The sequence below is a fragment of the Chrysemys picta genome, chromosome 11, assembly GCF_011386835.1.
Source record: "Chrysemys picta bellii isolate R12L10 chromosome 11, ASM1138683v2, whole genome shotgun sequence".
NCBI classification, from domain to species: Eukaryota; Metazoa; Chordata; order Testudines; family Emydidae; genus Chrysemys; species Chrysemys picta.
In genome coordinates this window covers 68727560-68745680 of record NC_088801.1, presented here as the reverse complement: position 1 = coordinate 68745680, position 18121 = coordinate 68727560, and the positions used below count along the sequence as shown (strand labels likewise).

The 18121-nt window shown below is 51.7% G+C and overlaps 1 protein-coding gene and 1 long non-coding RNA gene across 12 annotated transcripts in view; both read left to right on the top strand.

Annotated features, from left to right (window-relative positions):
* Positions 1–18121, top strand: part of LOC101953687 (zinc finger protein 271-like) — an 85599-nt gene that overhangs the window by 32936 nt on the left and 34542 nt on the right. The gene's annotated exons all lie outside the window — the stretch shown is intronic.
* LOC135974176 (uncharacterized) lies at positions 2–17877 on the top strand. Its single transcript, XR_010591391.1, has 3 exons — positions 2–8398; positions 9327–17067; positions 17308–17877. It is a non-coding gene; the product is annotated as an uncharacterized LOC135974176 (long non-coding RNA).

The following is an 18121-nucleotide window of genomic DNA, read 5'->3' as shown; positions in this document are numbered from 1 at the left end:
TCCTGTCCCCTGGTTATTAGAAGCTGTGGGGTCTCTACAGAACCCAAGTAGTAATAACTCTAGGCCTTTACTCAGCCTGTAATTTTTGACAGCTTTCCATGCCCTGCTTTTTGCCTTATGTCCTTCCCCGGACATGTGTATATTTGATATTGGCCATTTTTACTTTTTTTTTTTTTTTTCAAATATTAAGCACTTTTCTCTGTCCACCACTCACTGCTCCCCACGCAACCCCTCCCTGCCGTATCTACCCACTGCAACCCTGGTCACCATTGCTGAGTCCTTGCTTCATTCCTCCCTCCCAGAGGACAACCACTGCCCCGGCACAAATGTACACTTTGTCGATGATGTCACAGGGTGGCAGTGAGAATTCTCGTGACTTGCTAGATCTTTTTCTCGTCCCTCTGCCCCATCTCCAGCAGCCATGGTCTGCCTTCCCTCCAGGCTCTTTGGATCTTTTAGCTGGTCCTTTCCAAGGCCACATTGCCAAATTCTTGTTTCTTACATTCTCCTTTTCCAGAGGAATTGGTCTGTTGCTCTTGAATGATGTCTCATTCCCCAGTCTTCCCCAGACATGGGTGTGTGTGTGTGTGTGTGTGTGTTAATACTCGCTCCTACTGCACCTGACTCACTGGATTCCCTAATTCCCCAAAATGCGCTTGTCTGATGTCACCGGTGTGGAGAAGCTACACCTTTGACATCCTTTGAAGTCTGCTCAAGGAATGCCCTCTCAGGTACCAGGCCTCCAGCCATCACCTCTCTGTGGGCAGGGACATAGGAGCCTCTGCATCTCGACCAAGGTTTGAGGCTTGCAGTCCCCTCACCCTTCATTGCGTTCACTGGCCTAAAGTCCAGGCCCTGTGCTTTGCTTCTCCCCAAGGGCTGTGACCAGTGTGTATGTGACGGATGTGGGAATTTTGGTAATATTTCTGTTATTCCAATACATGCATCAGCTGCCCTCTGTATTTGGTGTTGCTCTGCTCTGAGTGTGAAGAGCTGTCACAGTGTGATACAAATGGCTCATGAAGACACTGACTGGGACTAACCCATATCAGTGGAAGACCACACAGAGTCCAAAGTAACCCCCAGGACTGAACACTTGACACCTATCACTGAGAGGTTCCCAGCTTGTCTGGGTAGAGCACACATGAACTCAGCATGTTCTGAGGAGCAGGAAGAACTGGGCTCCCAGAAACAGGGAGCTTTTCTGTAGCTAAGACAAAGGGACAGATATACGGAAAGAACACCGAATGGGTTCCTACAGCAATGTGGCTCAAGGGCTTTGGCCAGTTTGGATTATGTCTTAACCTTTTGTGACAAAGTTCCTCCTCTATCTTGGTGGGTCCTGCGCTTATTGGCGGATTTTCTTGCCTCAGAGATTCACCATGTGGGTTGGGGAACAGCCCAGAGACCTTCCCCTCTGGGAGAACCCACAGTCCAGGTCAATTGGGAGGTTTGGGGGGAACCCGGGCCCGCCCTCTATGATTCCAGCCCAGGGCCCTGTGGACTGCAGCTGTCTATAGTGCCTCCTGTAACAGCTGCATGACAGCTACAACTCCCTGGGCTCCTTCCCCATGGCCTCCTCCAAACACCTTCCTTATTCTCACCACAGGACCTTCCTCCTGGTGTCTGATAACGCTTGTGCTCCTCAGTCCTCCAGCAGCACACCCTCTCAGCTCCTTGTGCCTCTTGCTCCCAGCTCCTCACACCACAAACTGGTGTGAGCTCCTTTTTAAAGCCCAGGTGCCCTGATTAGCCTGCCTTAATTGATTCTAGAAGCTTCTTCTTAATTGGCTCCAGGTGTCCTAATTAGCCTGCCTGCCTTAACTGGTTCTAGTAGGTTCCTGATTACTCCAGTGCAGCCCCTGCTCTGGTCACTCAGGGAACAGAAAACTACTTATCCAGTGGCCAGTATATTTCCCTTCTGCTACTCTGCTGTTCCCAATTGGTCTGGGTCTGTCACATATCCCTCCCCCCTGCTCAACGCCAAGGGGTTGGGCAGCTTGGGACGCCAGACAGTGCACTCGTGACAAGCCATCGGCGTTGCCATGACGGCTCCCTGCTCTGTGTTGCACACTGAACTGGAAAGGTTGGAGGGATAAGAACCATCTGGTCACCCTTGTGTTCTTCTCCTTGTTCCGCTGCATCCATTGAAGAGGGGCACGGTCGGTCACGAGAACAAATCTGCGCCCGAGCTGGTTTCCATGGCCCATTTTACAGCGAGGCATTCTCTCTCCACCACTGCATATTTTTGTTCCCTTGGAAGGAGTTTCCGACTGAGGTATAGAATTGGGTGTTCCTCCTCCCCGACCATCTATGATAGAACGGCCCCCAACCCTACTTCTGATGCATCCGTCTGCAGGATAAACTTCTTGGTGAAATCAGGGGCTATCAGTACGGGGTTATTGCAGAGGGCAGTCCGTAGGTCTGTGAATGCTTCCTCTGCTGCGTCAGACCATCTCACCAGATCAGGTCCACGGGCTTTCACTAGGTCTGTCAAGGGGCTTGCCCTTGTGGCAAAGAGGGGGTTAAATCATCGGTAATACCCCCCCACACCTAGGAACGCCCGGACTTGTTTCTTGCGACTTGGTCGGGGCCAATTTTGGATGGCCTCTAACTTGTTCACTTGGGGTTTTACCAGACCTTTTCCCACAATGTAGCCAAGCTATTTGGCCTCTGTAAACCCTACAGCACACTTGGCAGGGTTTGCTGTAAGGCCAGCTCGCCTGAAGGTATCGAGGACTGCCTCCACCTTCTCCAGGTGGGTTTTCCAGTCTGGGGTATGAATGACCACATCGTCCAAGTAGGCAGCAGCATAACTGTTATGCGGGCGTAATAGCTTGTCCATGAGGCGCTGGAAGGTAGCTGGGGCCCCATGTAGTCCAAAAGGGAGGACAGCATATTGAAAAAGACCCTCTGGTGTAGAGAACGCAGTCTTTTCCTTTGCGTCTTCTGCAAGGGGAATCTGCCAGTACCCCTTTGTCAAGTCTAAGGTAGTCAAGTACCGGGCATTACCCAGATGGTCCACTAGCTCATCTATGCGAGGTATGGGGTATGCGTCGAACTGGGATACTTCGTTTAGTTGCCGGAAGTCGTTGCAAAATCTTGTGGTGCCATCAGGTTTGGGCACCAGCACGATTGGGCTGGACCACTGACTGTGGGATTCTTCGATGATCCCCAACTCCAGCATTTTTTTTACTTCTGCTTTTATTTCCTCCCTTTTTGCCGCTGGCACCCAATAGGGCCTCATTGTTACTCTGGTCCCAGGGTTTGTGACGATGTGGTGATATGTCTCGGTTGTTTGACCCGGTTTTGTCGAGAACACATCTTGGTTCCGGAAGATCATCTCAGACACCTCATTCTTCTGGTCTGGTGTTAAATCGGGAGAAACTCACCTGTTTGGAAGGCTTGTTTTCCTGGGTTAGGTCTTTTTGGACAGTTGTGCATGCCTCTTGTGCATGCCAGGGTTTCAGAAGGTTAACGTGATAAATCTGTTCTTGTTTTCTGCATCCTGGCTGCCGCACCTTGAAGGTCACCTCATAGGGCCCCTGCCATTGGGCCAGAAGCTTGCTTTCTGCCATGGGTACCAACACCATAACCCGATCCCCTGGTTGGAACTGTCGCACTTTTGCCTGGCGATTGTAATGGGTTCGCTGGGCCTCCTGTGCCTTCTCCAAATGTTCCCGTACAATAGGGGTAATCCGGGCTATCCGGTCTTGCATCTGCATTACATGCTCTATTATATTTCTCCCCTCGTTGCGTTCCTCTTCCCAGATCTCTTTGGCGATATCTAGTATGCCACGGGGGTGACGCCCATATAATAACTCGAAGGGGGAAAACCCAGTTGAGGCCTGTGGTACCTCCCGGATAGCGAACATAAGGTAGGGTAGTAGGGTGTCCCAATCCTTCCCGTCCTGACTTACCACCTTCCTTATCATAGCCTTGAGGGTTTGGTTAAACCTTTCTACCAACCCATCAGTCTGTGGATGGTAGACCGAAGTTCTCAGGGTATGTATATGGAGCAGCGTACAGAGGTCCTTCATTAGCTTCGACATAAATGGGGTTCCTTGGTCGGTTAATATGTCCTTCGGTAGCCCCATTTGGGCAAAGATCCCCACCAGCTCTTTGGCTATAGTTTTAGAGGCCGTGTTCCGCAGGGGGAGGGCTTCTGGGTAGCTAGTAGCATAGTCCAAAACAACAAGTATATATTGGTGGCCCCGAGCCATCTTTTCCAGGGGTCCCACTAGGTCCATGGCTATTCGCTTGAAGGGGACCTCTATGATGGGAAGGGGTACTAAAGGTGCCCTCAAGTGGGGACGTGGACTGTGTAGCTGACACTCCGGGCAGGATGCACAGTACCTCCGCACTTCTTCATGTACTCTGGGCCAGAAGAACCGTCGTAGGACTCGTGCCAGGGTCTTCTCTACCCCCAAATGTCCCCCCAAAAGATGACTATGAGCAAGACTTAATACAGCGTTCTGGTGTTTTTGAGGTACTAGGATCTGCTGTACCTTCTGCCCCTGTACTGGTGCAACCCGGTATAAGAGATCCTTCTTCATTATGAAGTAGGGTCCTGGTTCCCTGGTTTTCCCTTCCATGGGGACCCCATCTATTTCAGTCACCTCCTTCCTAATGTTGTCGTACCTTGGGTCTTCTGCCTGGTCCCGTCCAAAATTTCCTCTCCCGGGGCTAATCTGCCCAAGATCTAGGGGGCCAGTCTCTGTTGCCTCTACTGGTTCAGAAGCATTAGGGTGAGGGTCAGACTCAGGTGCTTCTCCCTCCTGCATGGCCTCCTTTTCAGCTGCATGGGTCTGCCTACCTACAAGAGCAACCCTCTGGCTTTGGGTCAGTATTCGGGTTCCCAAGGCCTTAGCTGCCCTTCTTTCCCTTTTTGTCTTTCTACCCTGTCTGGGAGTGGAGAACAAATCTGGGGATATTTCAGAGAAGATTGCGGGTTGACAGTCTGCTGTGGATGCCTCATCAATTTTAGGGTGCCCATCTTTCTCCAATCCCCCTACTGGTAGTAAGTTTCCAAACCCTGGGAAGTCCCTCCCTATGAGCACCAGGTATGGGAGTTTAGGGACTACACCTGCTGCTACCTCAATAGTGTTCCCTTGGATCTCGATTTTTACTGGGATGGTGAGGTAGTAACTAACTGTCCCATGGACACATGTTATCCCCGTACGTTTAGCCTGCAGCAGCTGACTACGCTTCACGAGCTTCCCCGAGAGAAGTGTGATAGCACTCCCCAAATCAACCAGTGCTGTGGTCTCTACCCCATTTAGTTTCACTGGTCTGGTATACATATGTGGGGTTAGTGAGACCCCCACAAGGTGGATTAGGGAGCATAGATCTGCCCAGTTCCCCAGGTTACACTGCATAGGCTCCTCACCATTGGGACACTGTGCAGCTATGTGTCCCCATTCCCCACAGGCATAACATCTGTATGGAGCCCTAGGCGTTCCCCGGTCTCTTGGTTTGGGCAGTCTAACATCACGATCCTCTTCTCCCTCAGTGCTCCAACTCTTTGTGGCCTTTAATGGGCCTTCAGCCTCTCTCTTTTTCCACCTGGGCCCTCCTGGTGGCCCAGTCACCCAAACTTTAGGGCTTGGTGCTGCTAGTTTAACCCGGGGTGCCTCTTCCTTAACTGGTCGGGTCAGCTCCCTCGCTGTCCTTCGCCTCTCTACCAGGGTGACAACCTCATCATAGGTGGAGGCTTCATTCTGGCTTACCCAGGCACGAAGGTCTGGTGGTAGTCCCCTCATGTATCGGTTGATGACCAGAACTGCTAGTATCTCTTCCGGACTCCGGGACTCTGTTTGCAACCACTTTCGTGCGAGATGGATGAGGTCATACAATTGGGACCGTGGGGTTTTGTCTTCCTGGTACCTCCAACCGTGATGCTTCTGGGCCTGCACTGTTGTCGTTACCCCAGATCTAGCCAGGATCTCTGCTTTCAGCTGGGGGTAGTCTGCCGCAGCCTCTTCAGGCAAATCATGGTAGGCCTTCTGGGCCTCCCCACACAGGAATGGGGCAAGGATGCCAGACCACTGATCTCGAGGCCAGGCCTCCCATAGGGCTGTCCTCTCAAAGGCCAGAAGGTATGCCTCTACATCATCTTCCCGTGTCATTTTCTGCAGCCAATGGCTGGTCCATATGAGCCGCGTCCCATCATGGCCACGATTCAGCTCTGTAAGGGACTTTGCCTGGTTTACCAGTTCTCGCAACATAGCTCGGTCTTGAGCAGCCTGGTCCATCAGCAGGCGATTAGTCTCTTGCTGCAGCTGCACTGCCTCCTGTTGGGCGGCTGCCTGGACACTGGTAGCCTCCTGCTGGGCCGCCGTAGCTTGTATCAGTGCCCGCACTACCTCAGCCATCATGGTGAAAAAAAAATAAACCCTCTCCCTTTTATGTTTTTGTTTTTTGTTTAAATCACCCTCCTTCTTCCGCCGCACTGTGCACCCCAAGATCCCACCCCTGACATCAGTGTGACAAAGTTCCTCCTCTATCTTGGTGGGTCCTGCGCTTATTGGTGGATTTTCTTGCCTCAGAGATTCACCATGTGGGTTGGGGAACAGCCCAGAGACCTTCCCCTCTGGGAGAACCCACAGTCCAGGTCAATTGGGAGGTTTGGGGGGAACCTGGGCCTGCCCTCTACTCCGGGTTCCAGCCCAGGGCCCTGTGGACTGCAGCTGTCTATAGTTCCTCCTGTAACAGCTGCATGATAGCTACAACTCCCTGGGCTACTTCCCCATGGCCTCCTCCAAACACCTTCCTTATTCTCACCACAGGACCTTCCTCCTGGTGTCTGATAACACTTGTGCTCCTCAGTCCTTCAGCAGCACACCTCTCACTCTCAGGTCCTTGCGCCTCTTGCTCCCAGCTCCTCACACTCACACCACAAACTGAAGAGAGCTCCTTTTTAAAGCCCAGGTGCCCTGATTACCCTGCCTTAATTGATTCTAGAAGCTTCTTAATTGGCTCCAGGTGTCCTAATTAGCCTGTCTGCCTTAACTGGTTCTAGTAGGTTCCTGATTACTCTAGTGTAGCCCCTGCTCTGGTCACTCAGGGAACAGAAAACTACTCATCCAGTGACCAGTATATTTGCCCTCTACCAGGCTCCTGTACCCCACTGGTCTGGGTCTGTCACACTTTACTTCTCTGTGCTAGCCTAAGGACTTGCCGATGCTGCATTCCAGTTGACTAATAAACCCTACTCTTTTTGAAAAAGCTGCCAAGTGTCACTGCAGATACTTTCAGAGTGCATTAATCCCTGAAGAGTGTAGCAGTCACTGACCAGGAGTCTATCTCAGCTGGACTTGCTGGGCACAGCTCACTTTCATCTGAAGAAGTAAGGTTCTTACCCACGAAAGCTTATGCTCCCAATACTTCTGTTAGTCTTAAAGGTGCCACAGGACCCTCTGTTGCTTGTGTGAGGCAGGAGAGCTGGAGCCCAGAGGCTCAGGCCTGGTCTACACCACGAGTTTAGGTCGACTTTAGCAGTGTTAAATCGAATTAAGCCTGGACACGTTCACACGACGAAGCCCTTTCTTTTGACTTAAGGGGCCCTTTAAACCGGTTTCTTTACTCCACCTCCGACAAGGGGATTAGCGATAAAATCGGCCTTAGTGGGTCGGAATTGGGGTAGTGTGGACGGAATTCGACGTTATTGGCCTCCGGGAGCTATCCCACAGTGCTTCATTGTGACCGCTCTGGACAGCACTCTCAACTCAGATGCACTGACCAGGTAGACAGGAAAAGTGCCGCGAACGTTTGAATTTCATTTCCTGTTTGCCCAGCGTGGAGAGCACAGGTGACCACGCAGAGCTCATCAGCACAGGTAACTGTGATGGAGTCCCAGGATCGCAAAAGAGCTCCAGCATGGACCGAACGGGAGGTACGGGATCTGTTCGCCATATGGGGAGATGAATCAGTGCTAGCTGAACTCCGTAGCAGTAAACGAAATGGCAAAATATTAGAAAAGGGCTCCAAGGCCGTGAAGGACAGAGGCCATAACAGGGACGCACAGCAGTGCCGCGTGAAAATTAAGGAGCTAAGGCAAGCCTACCACAAAGCCAGAGAGGCAAATGGAAGGTCCGGGGCAGAGCCGCAAACATGCCGCTTCTACGCGGAGCTGCATGCCATGCTAGGGGCCATGCAGCCACCACTACCCCAACCGTGTGCTATGACTCCGTCACTGGAGAAACACACAGGGAAGAGGGTTCGGGGTACAAGGAAGAGGAGGATGAAGATAATGTAGATAGCTCACAGCAGCAATGAAGCGGAGAAACTGGTTTCCCCAACAGCCAGGATATGTTTATCACCCTGGACATGGAGCCAGTAACCCCCGAACTCACCCAAGGCGTGCTCCCAGACCCTGAGGGCACACAGGGGACCTCTGGTGAGTGTACCTTTGTAAATATTACACGTGGTTTAAAAGCAAGCGTGTTTAATGATTAATGATTAATTTTCCCTGGCAATCGCGGCCAGTACAGGTACTGGAAAAGTCTGTTAACGTTTATGGGGATGGAGCGGAAATCCTCCAGGGACATCTCCAGAAAGCTCTCCTTCATGTACTCCCAAAGCCTTTGCAAAAGGTTTCTGGGGAGGGCTGCCGTGTCCCGTCCGCCATGGTAGGACACTTTACCACGCCAGGCCAGTAGCACGTAGTCTGGAATCATTGCATAACAAAGCAGGCAGCATATGGTCCCGGTGTTTGCTGGCATGCAGACAACATCCATTCCTTATTGCTCTTTGTTATCCTCAGGAGAGTGATATCATTCACGGTCACCTGGTTGAAATGGGGCGATTTTATTAAGGGGACATTCAGAGGTGCCCGTTCCTGCTCGGCTGAACAGAAATGTTTCCCGCTGTTAGCCACGCGGTGGGGGGGAGGGGTGAAGTGATCATCCCAGAGAATTGGGGGGGGGCAAGGAGGGTTAGTTGGGTTTGTATGCATGTTAACTCGGAAACCGCAGCCCCTCCTTTTACATTGCAAACCCATTTTAAATGGCCAACCCAATGGGTGCTTGGTATGGGAAATGAGGGCGCTACTGTTTGAAACCATTCCCACATGTTAAGAAGGTTAAAAAAGCCAAAAGACTGTGGCTTACCATGGCTGCCTGCAAGCCGAAATCTGTTGCCTGGCACTGCGTGAGTGATCTCTCACACGAAACCGGCAGGCCCTCACTATAAGAGGAAAAATGCGACCTTGTAACGAAAGCACATGTGCTGTGTAATGTGAACAGCAAAATTTAACGTGAAAGAGTGTACCCATTGTTCTCTAAAATGTGTCTTTTTTTAACCACCTCTCCCTTCTCCTCCACCAGCTGCAAATGTTTCTCCTTCACAGAGGCTAGTGAAGATTAGAAGGAGAAAACGGCGGACTCGGGATGACATGTTCACAGAGCTCCAGATGTCCTCCCACGCTGAAAGAGCACAGCAGAATGCGTGGAGGCAGTCAATGTCAGACTACAGAAAAGCACAGTATGAACGAGAGGAGAGGTGGCGGGCTGAATCGCGGGATGAACAGAGCAAGTGGCGGGCTGAAGATGATAGGTGGCGTCACCTTGCAGACAGAAGGCAAGAGTCGATGCTCCGGCTGCTGGAGCATCAAACTGATATGCTCCAGCGTATGGTTGAGCTGCAGGAAAGGCAGCAGGAGCAGAGACCGCCGCTACAGCCCCTGTGTAACCAACAGCCCTCCTCCCCAAGTTCCATAGCCTTCTCACCCAGACGCCCAAAAGCACGGTGGGGGGGCCTCCAGTCACTCCACCCCAGATGATTGCCCGAGCATCAGAAGGCTGGCCTTCAATAAGAGTTAAAGTTTTAAACTGCAGTGTGTCCTTTTCCTTCCCTCCTCCCCCACCCATCCCGGGCTACCTTGGCAATTATCCCCCTAGTTGTTTGACGAATTAATAAAGAATGCATGAATGTGAAATAACAATGACTTTATTGCCTCTGCAAGCGGTGCTCGAATGGGGAGGAGAGGGTGGGGTGGTTGGTTTACAGGGAAGTAGAGTGAACCGGGTGGGGGGGTGGGGCGGAGGGTTCATCAAGGAGAAACAAACAGAAGTTTCACACCGTAGCCTGGCCAGTCACAAAACTCGTTTTCAAAGCTTCTCTCATGCGCACAGCACCCTGCTGTGCTCTTCTAACCGCCCGGGTGTGTGGCTGCACGTAATCAGCTGCCAGGCAATGTGCCTCAACCTCTCACCCCGCCAGAAATGTCTCCCCCTTACTCTCACAGATATTGTGGAGCGCACAGCAAGCAGCAATAACAATGGGGATATTCTTTTTGCTGAGGTCTGAGCAAGTCAGTAAGCTGCGCCAGCGTGCTTTTAAACGTCCAAATGCACATTCCACCACCATTCGGCACTTGCTCAGCCTGTAGTTGAACAGGTCCTGACTATTGTACAGGCTGCCTGTGTACGGCTTCATGAGCCATGGCATTAAGGGGTAGGCTGGGTCCCCAAGGATAACTATAGGCATTTCAATATCCCCAACAGTTATTTTCTGGTCCGGGAAGAAAGTCCCTTCCTCCATCTTTCTAAACAGACCAGAGTGCCTGAAGACGCGAGCATCATGTACCTTTCCCAGCCATCCCACATTGATGTTGGTGAAACACCCTTGTGATCCACCAGGGCTTGCAGCAGCATTGAAAAGTACCCCTTGCGGTTTATGTACTCGGTGGCTTGGTGCTCCAGTGCCAAGATAGGGATATGGGTTCCGTCTATCGTCCCACCACAGTTTGGGAATCCCATTGCAGCAAAGCCATCCACTATGGCCTGCACGTTTCCCAGAGTCACTACCCTTGATATCAGCAGGTCTTTCATTGCCCTGGCAACTTGGATCACAGCAGCCCCCACAGTAGATTTGCCCACTCCAAATTGATTCCCGACTGACCGGTAGCTGTCTGGCGTTGCAAGCTTCCACGGGGCTATCGCCACTCGCTTCTCAACTGTGAGGGCTGCTCTCATCCTGGTATTCTGGCGCTTCAGGGCAGGGGAAAGCAAGTCACAAAGTTCCATGAAAGTGCCCTTACACATGCGAAAGTTTCGCAGCCACTGGGAATCGTCCCACACCTGCAGCAGGATGCGGTCCCACCAGTCTGTGCTTGTTTCCCGTGCCCAGAATCGGCGTTCCACGGCATGAACCTGCCCCAGTAACACCATGATTTGCACATTGCTGGGCCCTGTGCCTTGTGAGAGGTCTATGTCCATGTCAATTTCCTCATCACTCTCATCGCCGCACTGCAATCGCCTCCTCGCCTGGTCCTGGTTTTGCTTTGGCATGTCCTGGCTCTGCATATACTCCAGGATAATGCACGTGGTGTTCATAGTGCTCATAATTGCCGCGGTGATCTGAGCGGGCTCCATGATCCCAGTGCTATGGCGTCTGGTCTGAAAAAAGGCACGAAACTAGTATCTGACGGACGGAGGGAGGGAGGGAGGGGCGAGTGATGACATGGCGTACAGGTACAGGGAATTAAAATCTTAAAGGTGGCTGTGCATCAGGGAAAAACACAAACAACTGTCACACAGAATGCCCTCCCCCCCAAGATTGAACTCAAAACCCTGGGTTTAGCAGGCTGTTGATTTCACGGAGGGAGGGGGAAGCAAATGGATACAGCACAAATCTATTTTTTACATCTTAAGCTGGCAGACGATGGTGCAGCATGACTGATAGTCCTCAGCATCTTCTGGGTGCTTGGCAGAAAATAGCATAATACGACTGATAGCCATCATCGTTGAGACTGTTGGATAGGACTGAGCATGTCTGCCCAGGTGCCCATGATTGACAGCCACTGCAGTACGATGATGACGGATATCAGTCCTAATATACCATCTTCTACCAAAAGGCAAGGGGCTGCTGTTGTGTGCAATGCAGCCCCACGTCTGCCAGCACCCAGATCGCCAATGAAGTCTACCAGTCATACTGCACCATCTACTGCCAAAAGGCAATTAGCTGCTGCTGTGTAGCAATGCAGTACCACGTCTGCCGGCACCCAGAGGACATATGATGACGCTGAGCTGAGCTGAGCAGGTTCCATGCTTGGCGTGGTATGTTGTCTGCACAGGTAACCCAGGTAAAAAGGCGCGAATCGATTGTCTGCCGTTGCTCTGACGGAGAGGGAGGTGCCTGACGACATGTACCCAGAACCCCCCGTGACACAGTTTTGCATTATTCAGGCATTGGGATCTCAACCCAGAATTTCAATGGGCGGCGGAGACTGCGGGAACTGTGGGATAGCTACCCACAGTTCAATGCTCCGGAAGTCAACGTTAGCCTCGGTACTGTGGACGCGGTCCGCCAACTTAATGCACTTAGAGCATTTTATGTGGGGACACACACAATCGGCTGTATACAACCGATTTCTATAAAACCAGCTTCTATAAATTCGACCTAATTTCGTAGTGTAGACATACCCTTAGTCTCAGAGGCATTGAAGCTCGATGGCCTACCCTGAGGGAAGAGTAGGGCCCTTGGGGATTTGGCACACTGAAGGGGTTCCTCTAAGAGACTGTTTAAAAGCTGAGGTATAGGACAGACCTGGAGGATCCATGACAGTTGGTGGCAGCTGGTGGGATTCTGAATGCAACAGGAGGATTTTGCAATAAGTGACTTGTAGTAACAAAAACAAGATTAGTCAAAGGAAAGAGGAAGAAAATGGAGTATATCCACCTCCTTAAGAAGAGCATCACAGAGCGTTAAGTATCGAAAAGTTACACAAGGCTCAGCCGATTGCATGGCTGGATAAGGATGATCGAATCAAGGTCTAAACCCAGGTGGGATTTTGAGAGAGTCCCAGGGCCACAGAGACACCTGCAGCAGCAGCAGGGGGACATCCTGACGATCCGTTCCCCCTTTGCTATAGTTGAAGCAGTGGGAGTTGGAGCGGAAAGCAAAGGAGCTTCAGATGGAGGAACAGAGATTAGCAGACTGTAAAAGGGAGAGATTCTATCGAGAGGAAAAAGGGGAAACATGAGGAGAAGCAGAGGAAAAACCAGGAAGAGCAGCGATAGCGTGAAGTGGGTATGGAGAAGCAAAAAGTCCCATATAGGGGAAAGTGGGGTGAGATCACAGGAAACTAGGTCCATAGGAGCCTAGATGCCAAATGGCTGGCCCAGTTTAAGGAGAGGGGGCTCTAGATGCCTATCTCACTGCCTTTGAGAAGGCTTGTGACTGGAACCAGGTTGATCCTGTGGACTGACTCCACTGTCTTACCTCTTACTCAATGCCAAAGTGATAGAGGTATATACCCAAATGGATGGGTTTGATACTTGGGACTATGAACAGTTCAAAGGGGCTCTACTGCTTAAGATTGAATTGATACCTGTGGCTTATGAAAAGGGTTTGGAGATATGCAAAGACCCAGGGTGTAATTCACAGTAAATCCTTATATAACATGGTAGTTACGTTCCTAGAAAACCGTTATATAAACTGAAGAATAAATGGGGAAAAATGGGTTTAGGTTCCCAGACATGACAAAGTTGTACATGTTGGAGGGTGCTCAGGGCAGGGAGTTGGGGTGCAGGAGGAGGCTCGGGGTGCCGGATCGGGGGGGTGCTCACCTCAGGTGGCTCCCTGTGCCTGCTGTTCCTGGCAGAGACCCAGCTAGGTGGCTCCGTGCGCTCACCCCATCCCTCCCTGAGTGCTGACTGCAGGGGCAGCGCCTGCAGGCAGAGGCAGTGTGCAGAGCCCCCTGGCCGCGCCTCCACCTCCACCAGGAACAACAGGCATGGGGAGCCACTTGTGGGGAGCCACCCAAGGCGAGCGCCCCCTCCATATCCGGCACCCCGAGCACCCTCCCGTGCCCTAACTCCCTCCCATGAGCATGCACTATATAAAAATAGTGCACGCAACATAAAAATGGGTTACTAAAGGAAAACCGCGTTATGTCAAAAACACGCTCTATGAACATGCGTTATATAAGAGTTTACTGTATATGGAGACTACTGCCCCGGTGGCAAAATATCTCTGCAAAGGGGGTAAAGGTGCAGGTGCCACTATGCTGGAAAGTTTATATGACCTGGTGAGGTTAGAGCAACTCTGTGAGATGTGTCTCCATGAGTTTTGAATGTGGTTAGTGGACAAGAAGCCTGAGGATCCGTGTAGCACATTCCAGTTGGCAGATGAGTTTGTGGACAGTAGGAACCATAATGAAAAAAACAAAGGGTGACTGGACCAAGTTGGGGAGCCAAAAGGGGGGGTCACACAGGGGCACCCCAGAAGTGGGATTCAAGTAAATCGAAACCAGGAGTGACAGGAAATGGGGGTAGACCAGCTCCAAGGGATCCCGAAAACCTGACATGTGGCATCTGCAGGAAAATCAAGCATACAGGGGTGCGCTGCTCAAGGCTGGAGAAGATGGGGTGTGTCCAGGCCCGAGGGGCTCAGCCATCCTTTGTCCAGCCAAGAAGGCTGCCTGTAGCTCAGCCTCATCTAGTGAGCTATGTGACTGAACTTCCAGAGGAAAGCAATCTCACAGCCATCTCCTCTGGGCTAAAGGGTGAGCTGGAGGATGAGCTCCCATCCCAGGCACTATGCACATGTCCGGTGTGCACAGACTCGTTACTGGGGGCACATTACTTGGGTGGAGAGATGCTGGGAATGAGAGACCCCTTGTCAAACCGCATGTGGTAAAAACCCCACTGAATGCTGAAAGGATGCACAGCCTGGCACAAGGGGCCAAAGGTGAAGCCATTTGCCCTACCTGTGGCTCATGTCCCTGTGCAGACATAGGAAGGAGCCAGGGGCTAGCTAGGAGCGGGTTCTCCAGGATCTCAGTGTGACGCTGTCGGGGTGACGCAGCGTGAGAGAGCCTTGGCTGTGCCCATCGGGGGAAGTTCTCCCAAACCTGCCGGCTGCTGGCAGCACAAGCACACCGCTCTGCTCTATGAGCCCCATGTGTTCCCTCTGCAAGCCAACAGTTAATGCACCCACCTTGTTACACTGAAGTGCCCACTCCCCTGTCTTCTGGGCACCCACTCTCTACAGCGATCCGCTGCCTCGATGGGAAGCAGTGCACCCCAGGGTCGCCAGCCTCCCCTCCGCTTAACACACTCTTTAGTGTCAGGCACTTGGTCTTGGCTATAATAAACCAAGTAGAAGTGTATTTAATTCGGCTTAAGGCAAAGATCCAAACTAAAGGCAAATAAGGGGATTGGAAACGCAAGGTTCCAGATAAAAGAAAAATATAAAACTTAATCTAGAGCCTACACTTATTACCCAGTTCCGTTCCAATAATGTATTCCTCCCCCACTGATCAGGCCTTACTGCACTTGTCCAGTCCAGAGAGCTGGGATCCGCTTTTCATGAGACACTCACATTGGCAATGCGGCCTCTGTAATGGATAACACCTTGTGGCTGTTCTTCTCTTAGGCCTGGTCTTCACTAGGAGGTTATGTCGAATTTAGCAGCATTAAATCGAATTAAACCTACACCCGTCCACACAACGAAGCGTTTTAGTTCGACATAGAGGTCTCTTAAATTCGATTTTGTATTCCTCCCCGACGAGGGGAGTAGCCCTAAATTCGACATGGCCATGTCGAATTAGGGTAAGTGTGGATGGAATTCAACGCTAATAGCTCCGGGAGCTATCCCACAGTGCACCACCCTGTTGACGCTCTGGATAGCAGTCCGAGCTCGGATGCTCTGACCAGCCACACAGGAAAAGCCCTGGGAAAATTTGAATTCCTTTTCCTGTCTGGCCAGTTTGAATCTCATTTCCTGTTTGGACATTGTGGCGAGCTCAGCAGCACTGGCAACGATGCAGAGCTCTCCAGCAGAGGTGACCATGCAATCTCAGAATAGAAAGAGGGTCCCAGCATGGACTGATCAGGAAGTCTTGGATCTGATCGCTGTGTGGGGCGATGAGTCCGTGCTTTCGGAGCTGCGCTCCAAGAAACAGAATGCGAAGATCTACGAGAAGATCTCAAAAGCCATGACAGAGAGAGGATACAGCCGGGATGCAACGCAGTGCCGCGTGAAAAACAAGGAGCTGAGACAACGGTACCAGAAGACCAAAGAGTCAAACGGACGCTCCGGATTCCAGCCCCAGACATGCCGTTTCTACGAGGCACTGCATTCCATTCTAGGTGCGGCCGCCACCACTACCCCATCACTGACCGTGGACTCTGAGGATGGGATATTGTGGACAGCCGCTTCCTCGGAGATGTTAGCGGACGGGGAAGATGAGGAAGGAGATCAGGAGGACGAGGCAGTCGACAGCGCTTACAACGCTGATTTCCCTGACAGCCAGGATCTCTTCATCACCCTCACAGAGATCCCCTACCAACCCTCCCCACGCGTTAACCCGGACCCTGAATCAGGGGAAGGATCAGTCGGTAAGTGTGTTAAACATGTAAACATTTATTTTGAACAGAACAGGAATATTAACAATGGGGTTTTCATGATTAGTTTGCCCTAGGCACTTAACGTTTTAGTCCTTGGCAGTGCAACTACTGCAAAAGAATCTAACAATGTCCAGTTTATCATGATTACTTTGCCCTAGGCGCTCTAATTTTTAGTCCTTGCCAGTGCAGCTACTGGAAAATACAGTCTATATGTCCAGGGATAGAGCTGAAATCCTCATGGGACATCTCCACGAAGCTGTCCTGGAGGTAATTGGAAAGCCTTTGCATGAGGTTCCTGGGGAGAGCAGCCTTCTTGTGTCCTCCGTGGTAGGAAACTTTTCCGCGCCAGGCTATCATCAAGTACTCTGGGATCATTGCCTTGCAGAGCATGGCAGCATACGGCCCTGGTTTTTGCTGGCTTTCACGCAGCATGCGGTCTTTCTCTGTTTCAGAAATCCTCAGCAGAGTGATGTCGCTCATGGTAACCTGCTTTGAATTAGTGGAATGTTAGTGTTGGGACTGCTTGCCTGCTCCTTTGCATAACTGTAACCGGCAGTTTACAGCCACGCGGTGGAGACGGGAGAGGGGCAGCATACAGGGATCTTTCCCGGGGACAGCCACGACGGGGTGCGACAGGGGCAGAGTTCTTGCTTGCCGGATTGCCGGCAGCAGGAACTGGCCAACGCTAGGAGCATTGCTTTTAACGTGAAAGGTGGGCACTTTTATGGCTTAACATGTCACCCTGCTACCCGAATTCCGCTGTCCTGCCCCACTTGTCTGATCTCCACTGCAAGACCCCAGGCACTGAATGCGAAGGCCGAAAATTCGACCTTGTCCTGAGTGCGCATGTGATAGGTGCTGTGCATGGTCTTGTTCACAGAGAAAGACTATGTTCATTGTTCACAAAAATTTATCTTTGTGAGGAATTCACTCCCTTTTTCCCATCTCACAGCTGCGACTGTCTCCCGACCTACCCCGGCATCCCCCTCCCAGAGGCTGGCGCAGATTAGGTGGAGAAAGAAAAGGACACAGGACGACATGTTCTCAGAACTTATGGGCTGCTCCCGAGCCGAGGCGGCCCAGCAGACCCAGTGGAGGGAGAACATGTCACAATAGCAGCGAGCACACGGCGAACGGGAGGAGAGGTGGCTGCAGGAAGACCAGCAGGCGACTCAAACGCTGCTTGGACTAATGAGGGAGCAAAGGGACACGCTCCGGCGCCTTGTGGATGTTCTGCAGGACAGGAGGCAGGAGGACAGAGCCCCGCTGCAGTCTATCTCTAACCGCCCTCCCCCCACCACAAAGTCCCATACCCCCCTCACCCAAAGTCCCAAGAAGGAGGGGCGGCAGGGGCCGTGAAAACTGTCACTCCACCCCTGCAGACTGCTCAAGTACCAGACGGCTCTCATTCCCAAAGTTTTGATAAGTCCTTTCCTTCACTCCAAAAGCACCTCACCCAAGCCCCTGTCCCAGTGTCATCCCCTAACTGTGTAGTTGCTAATAAAGAATACGTTTCTGTTCATTACTGTTTCCGTCATGTTCTTTTAGAGGAGAGTGTGTTTGAAGGGGCGGAAGGGGGTTGGTAATTGGAGAGGACAGTCACCTTTACCAGGGTACAGACACGGGGGCAGGTTCAGCAGAAGGTCACACGCACATTGCAGTCACTAGGCACCCTGGTCAGTCTGGGAGGTGGTTTTCATGTTCTGGGGGGGGGGGAGGAGGGCTATGTGAGTTTGTGGCAGGGGAGGGCGGTTAGAGATCTTATG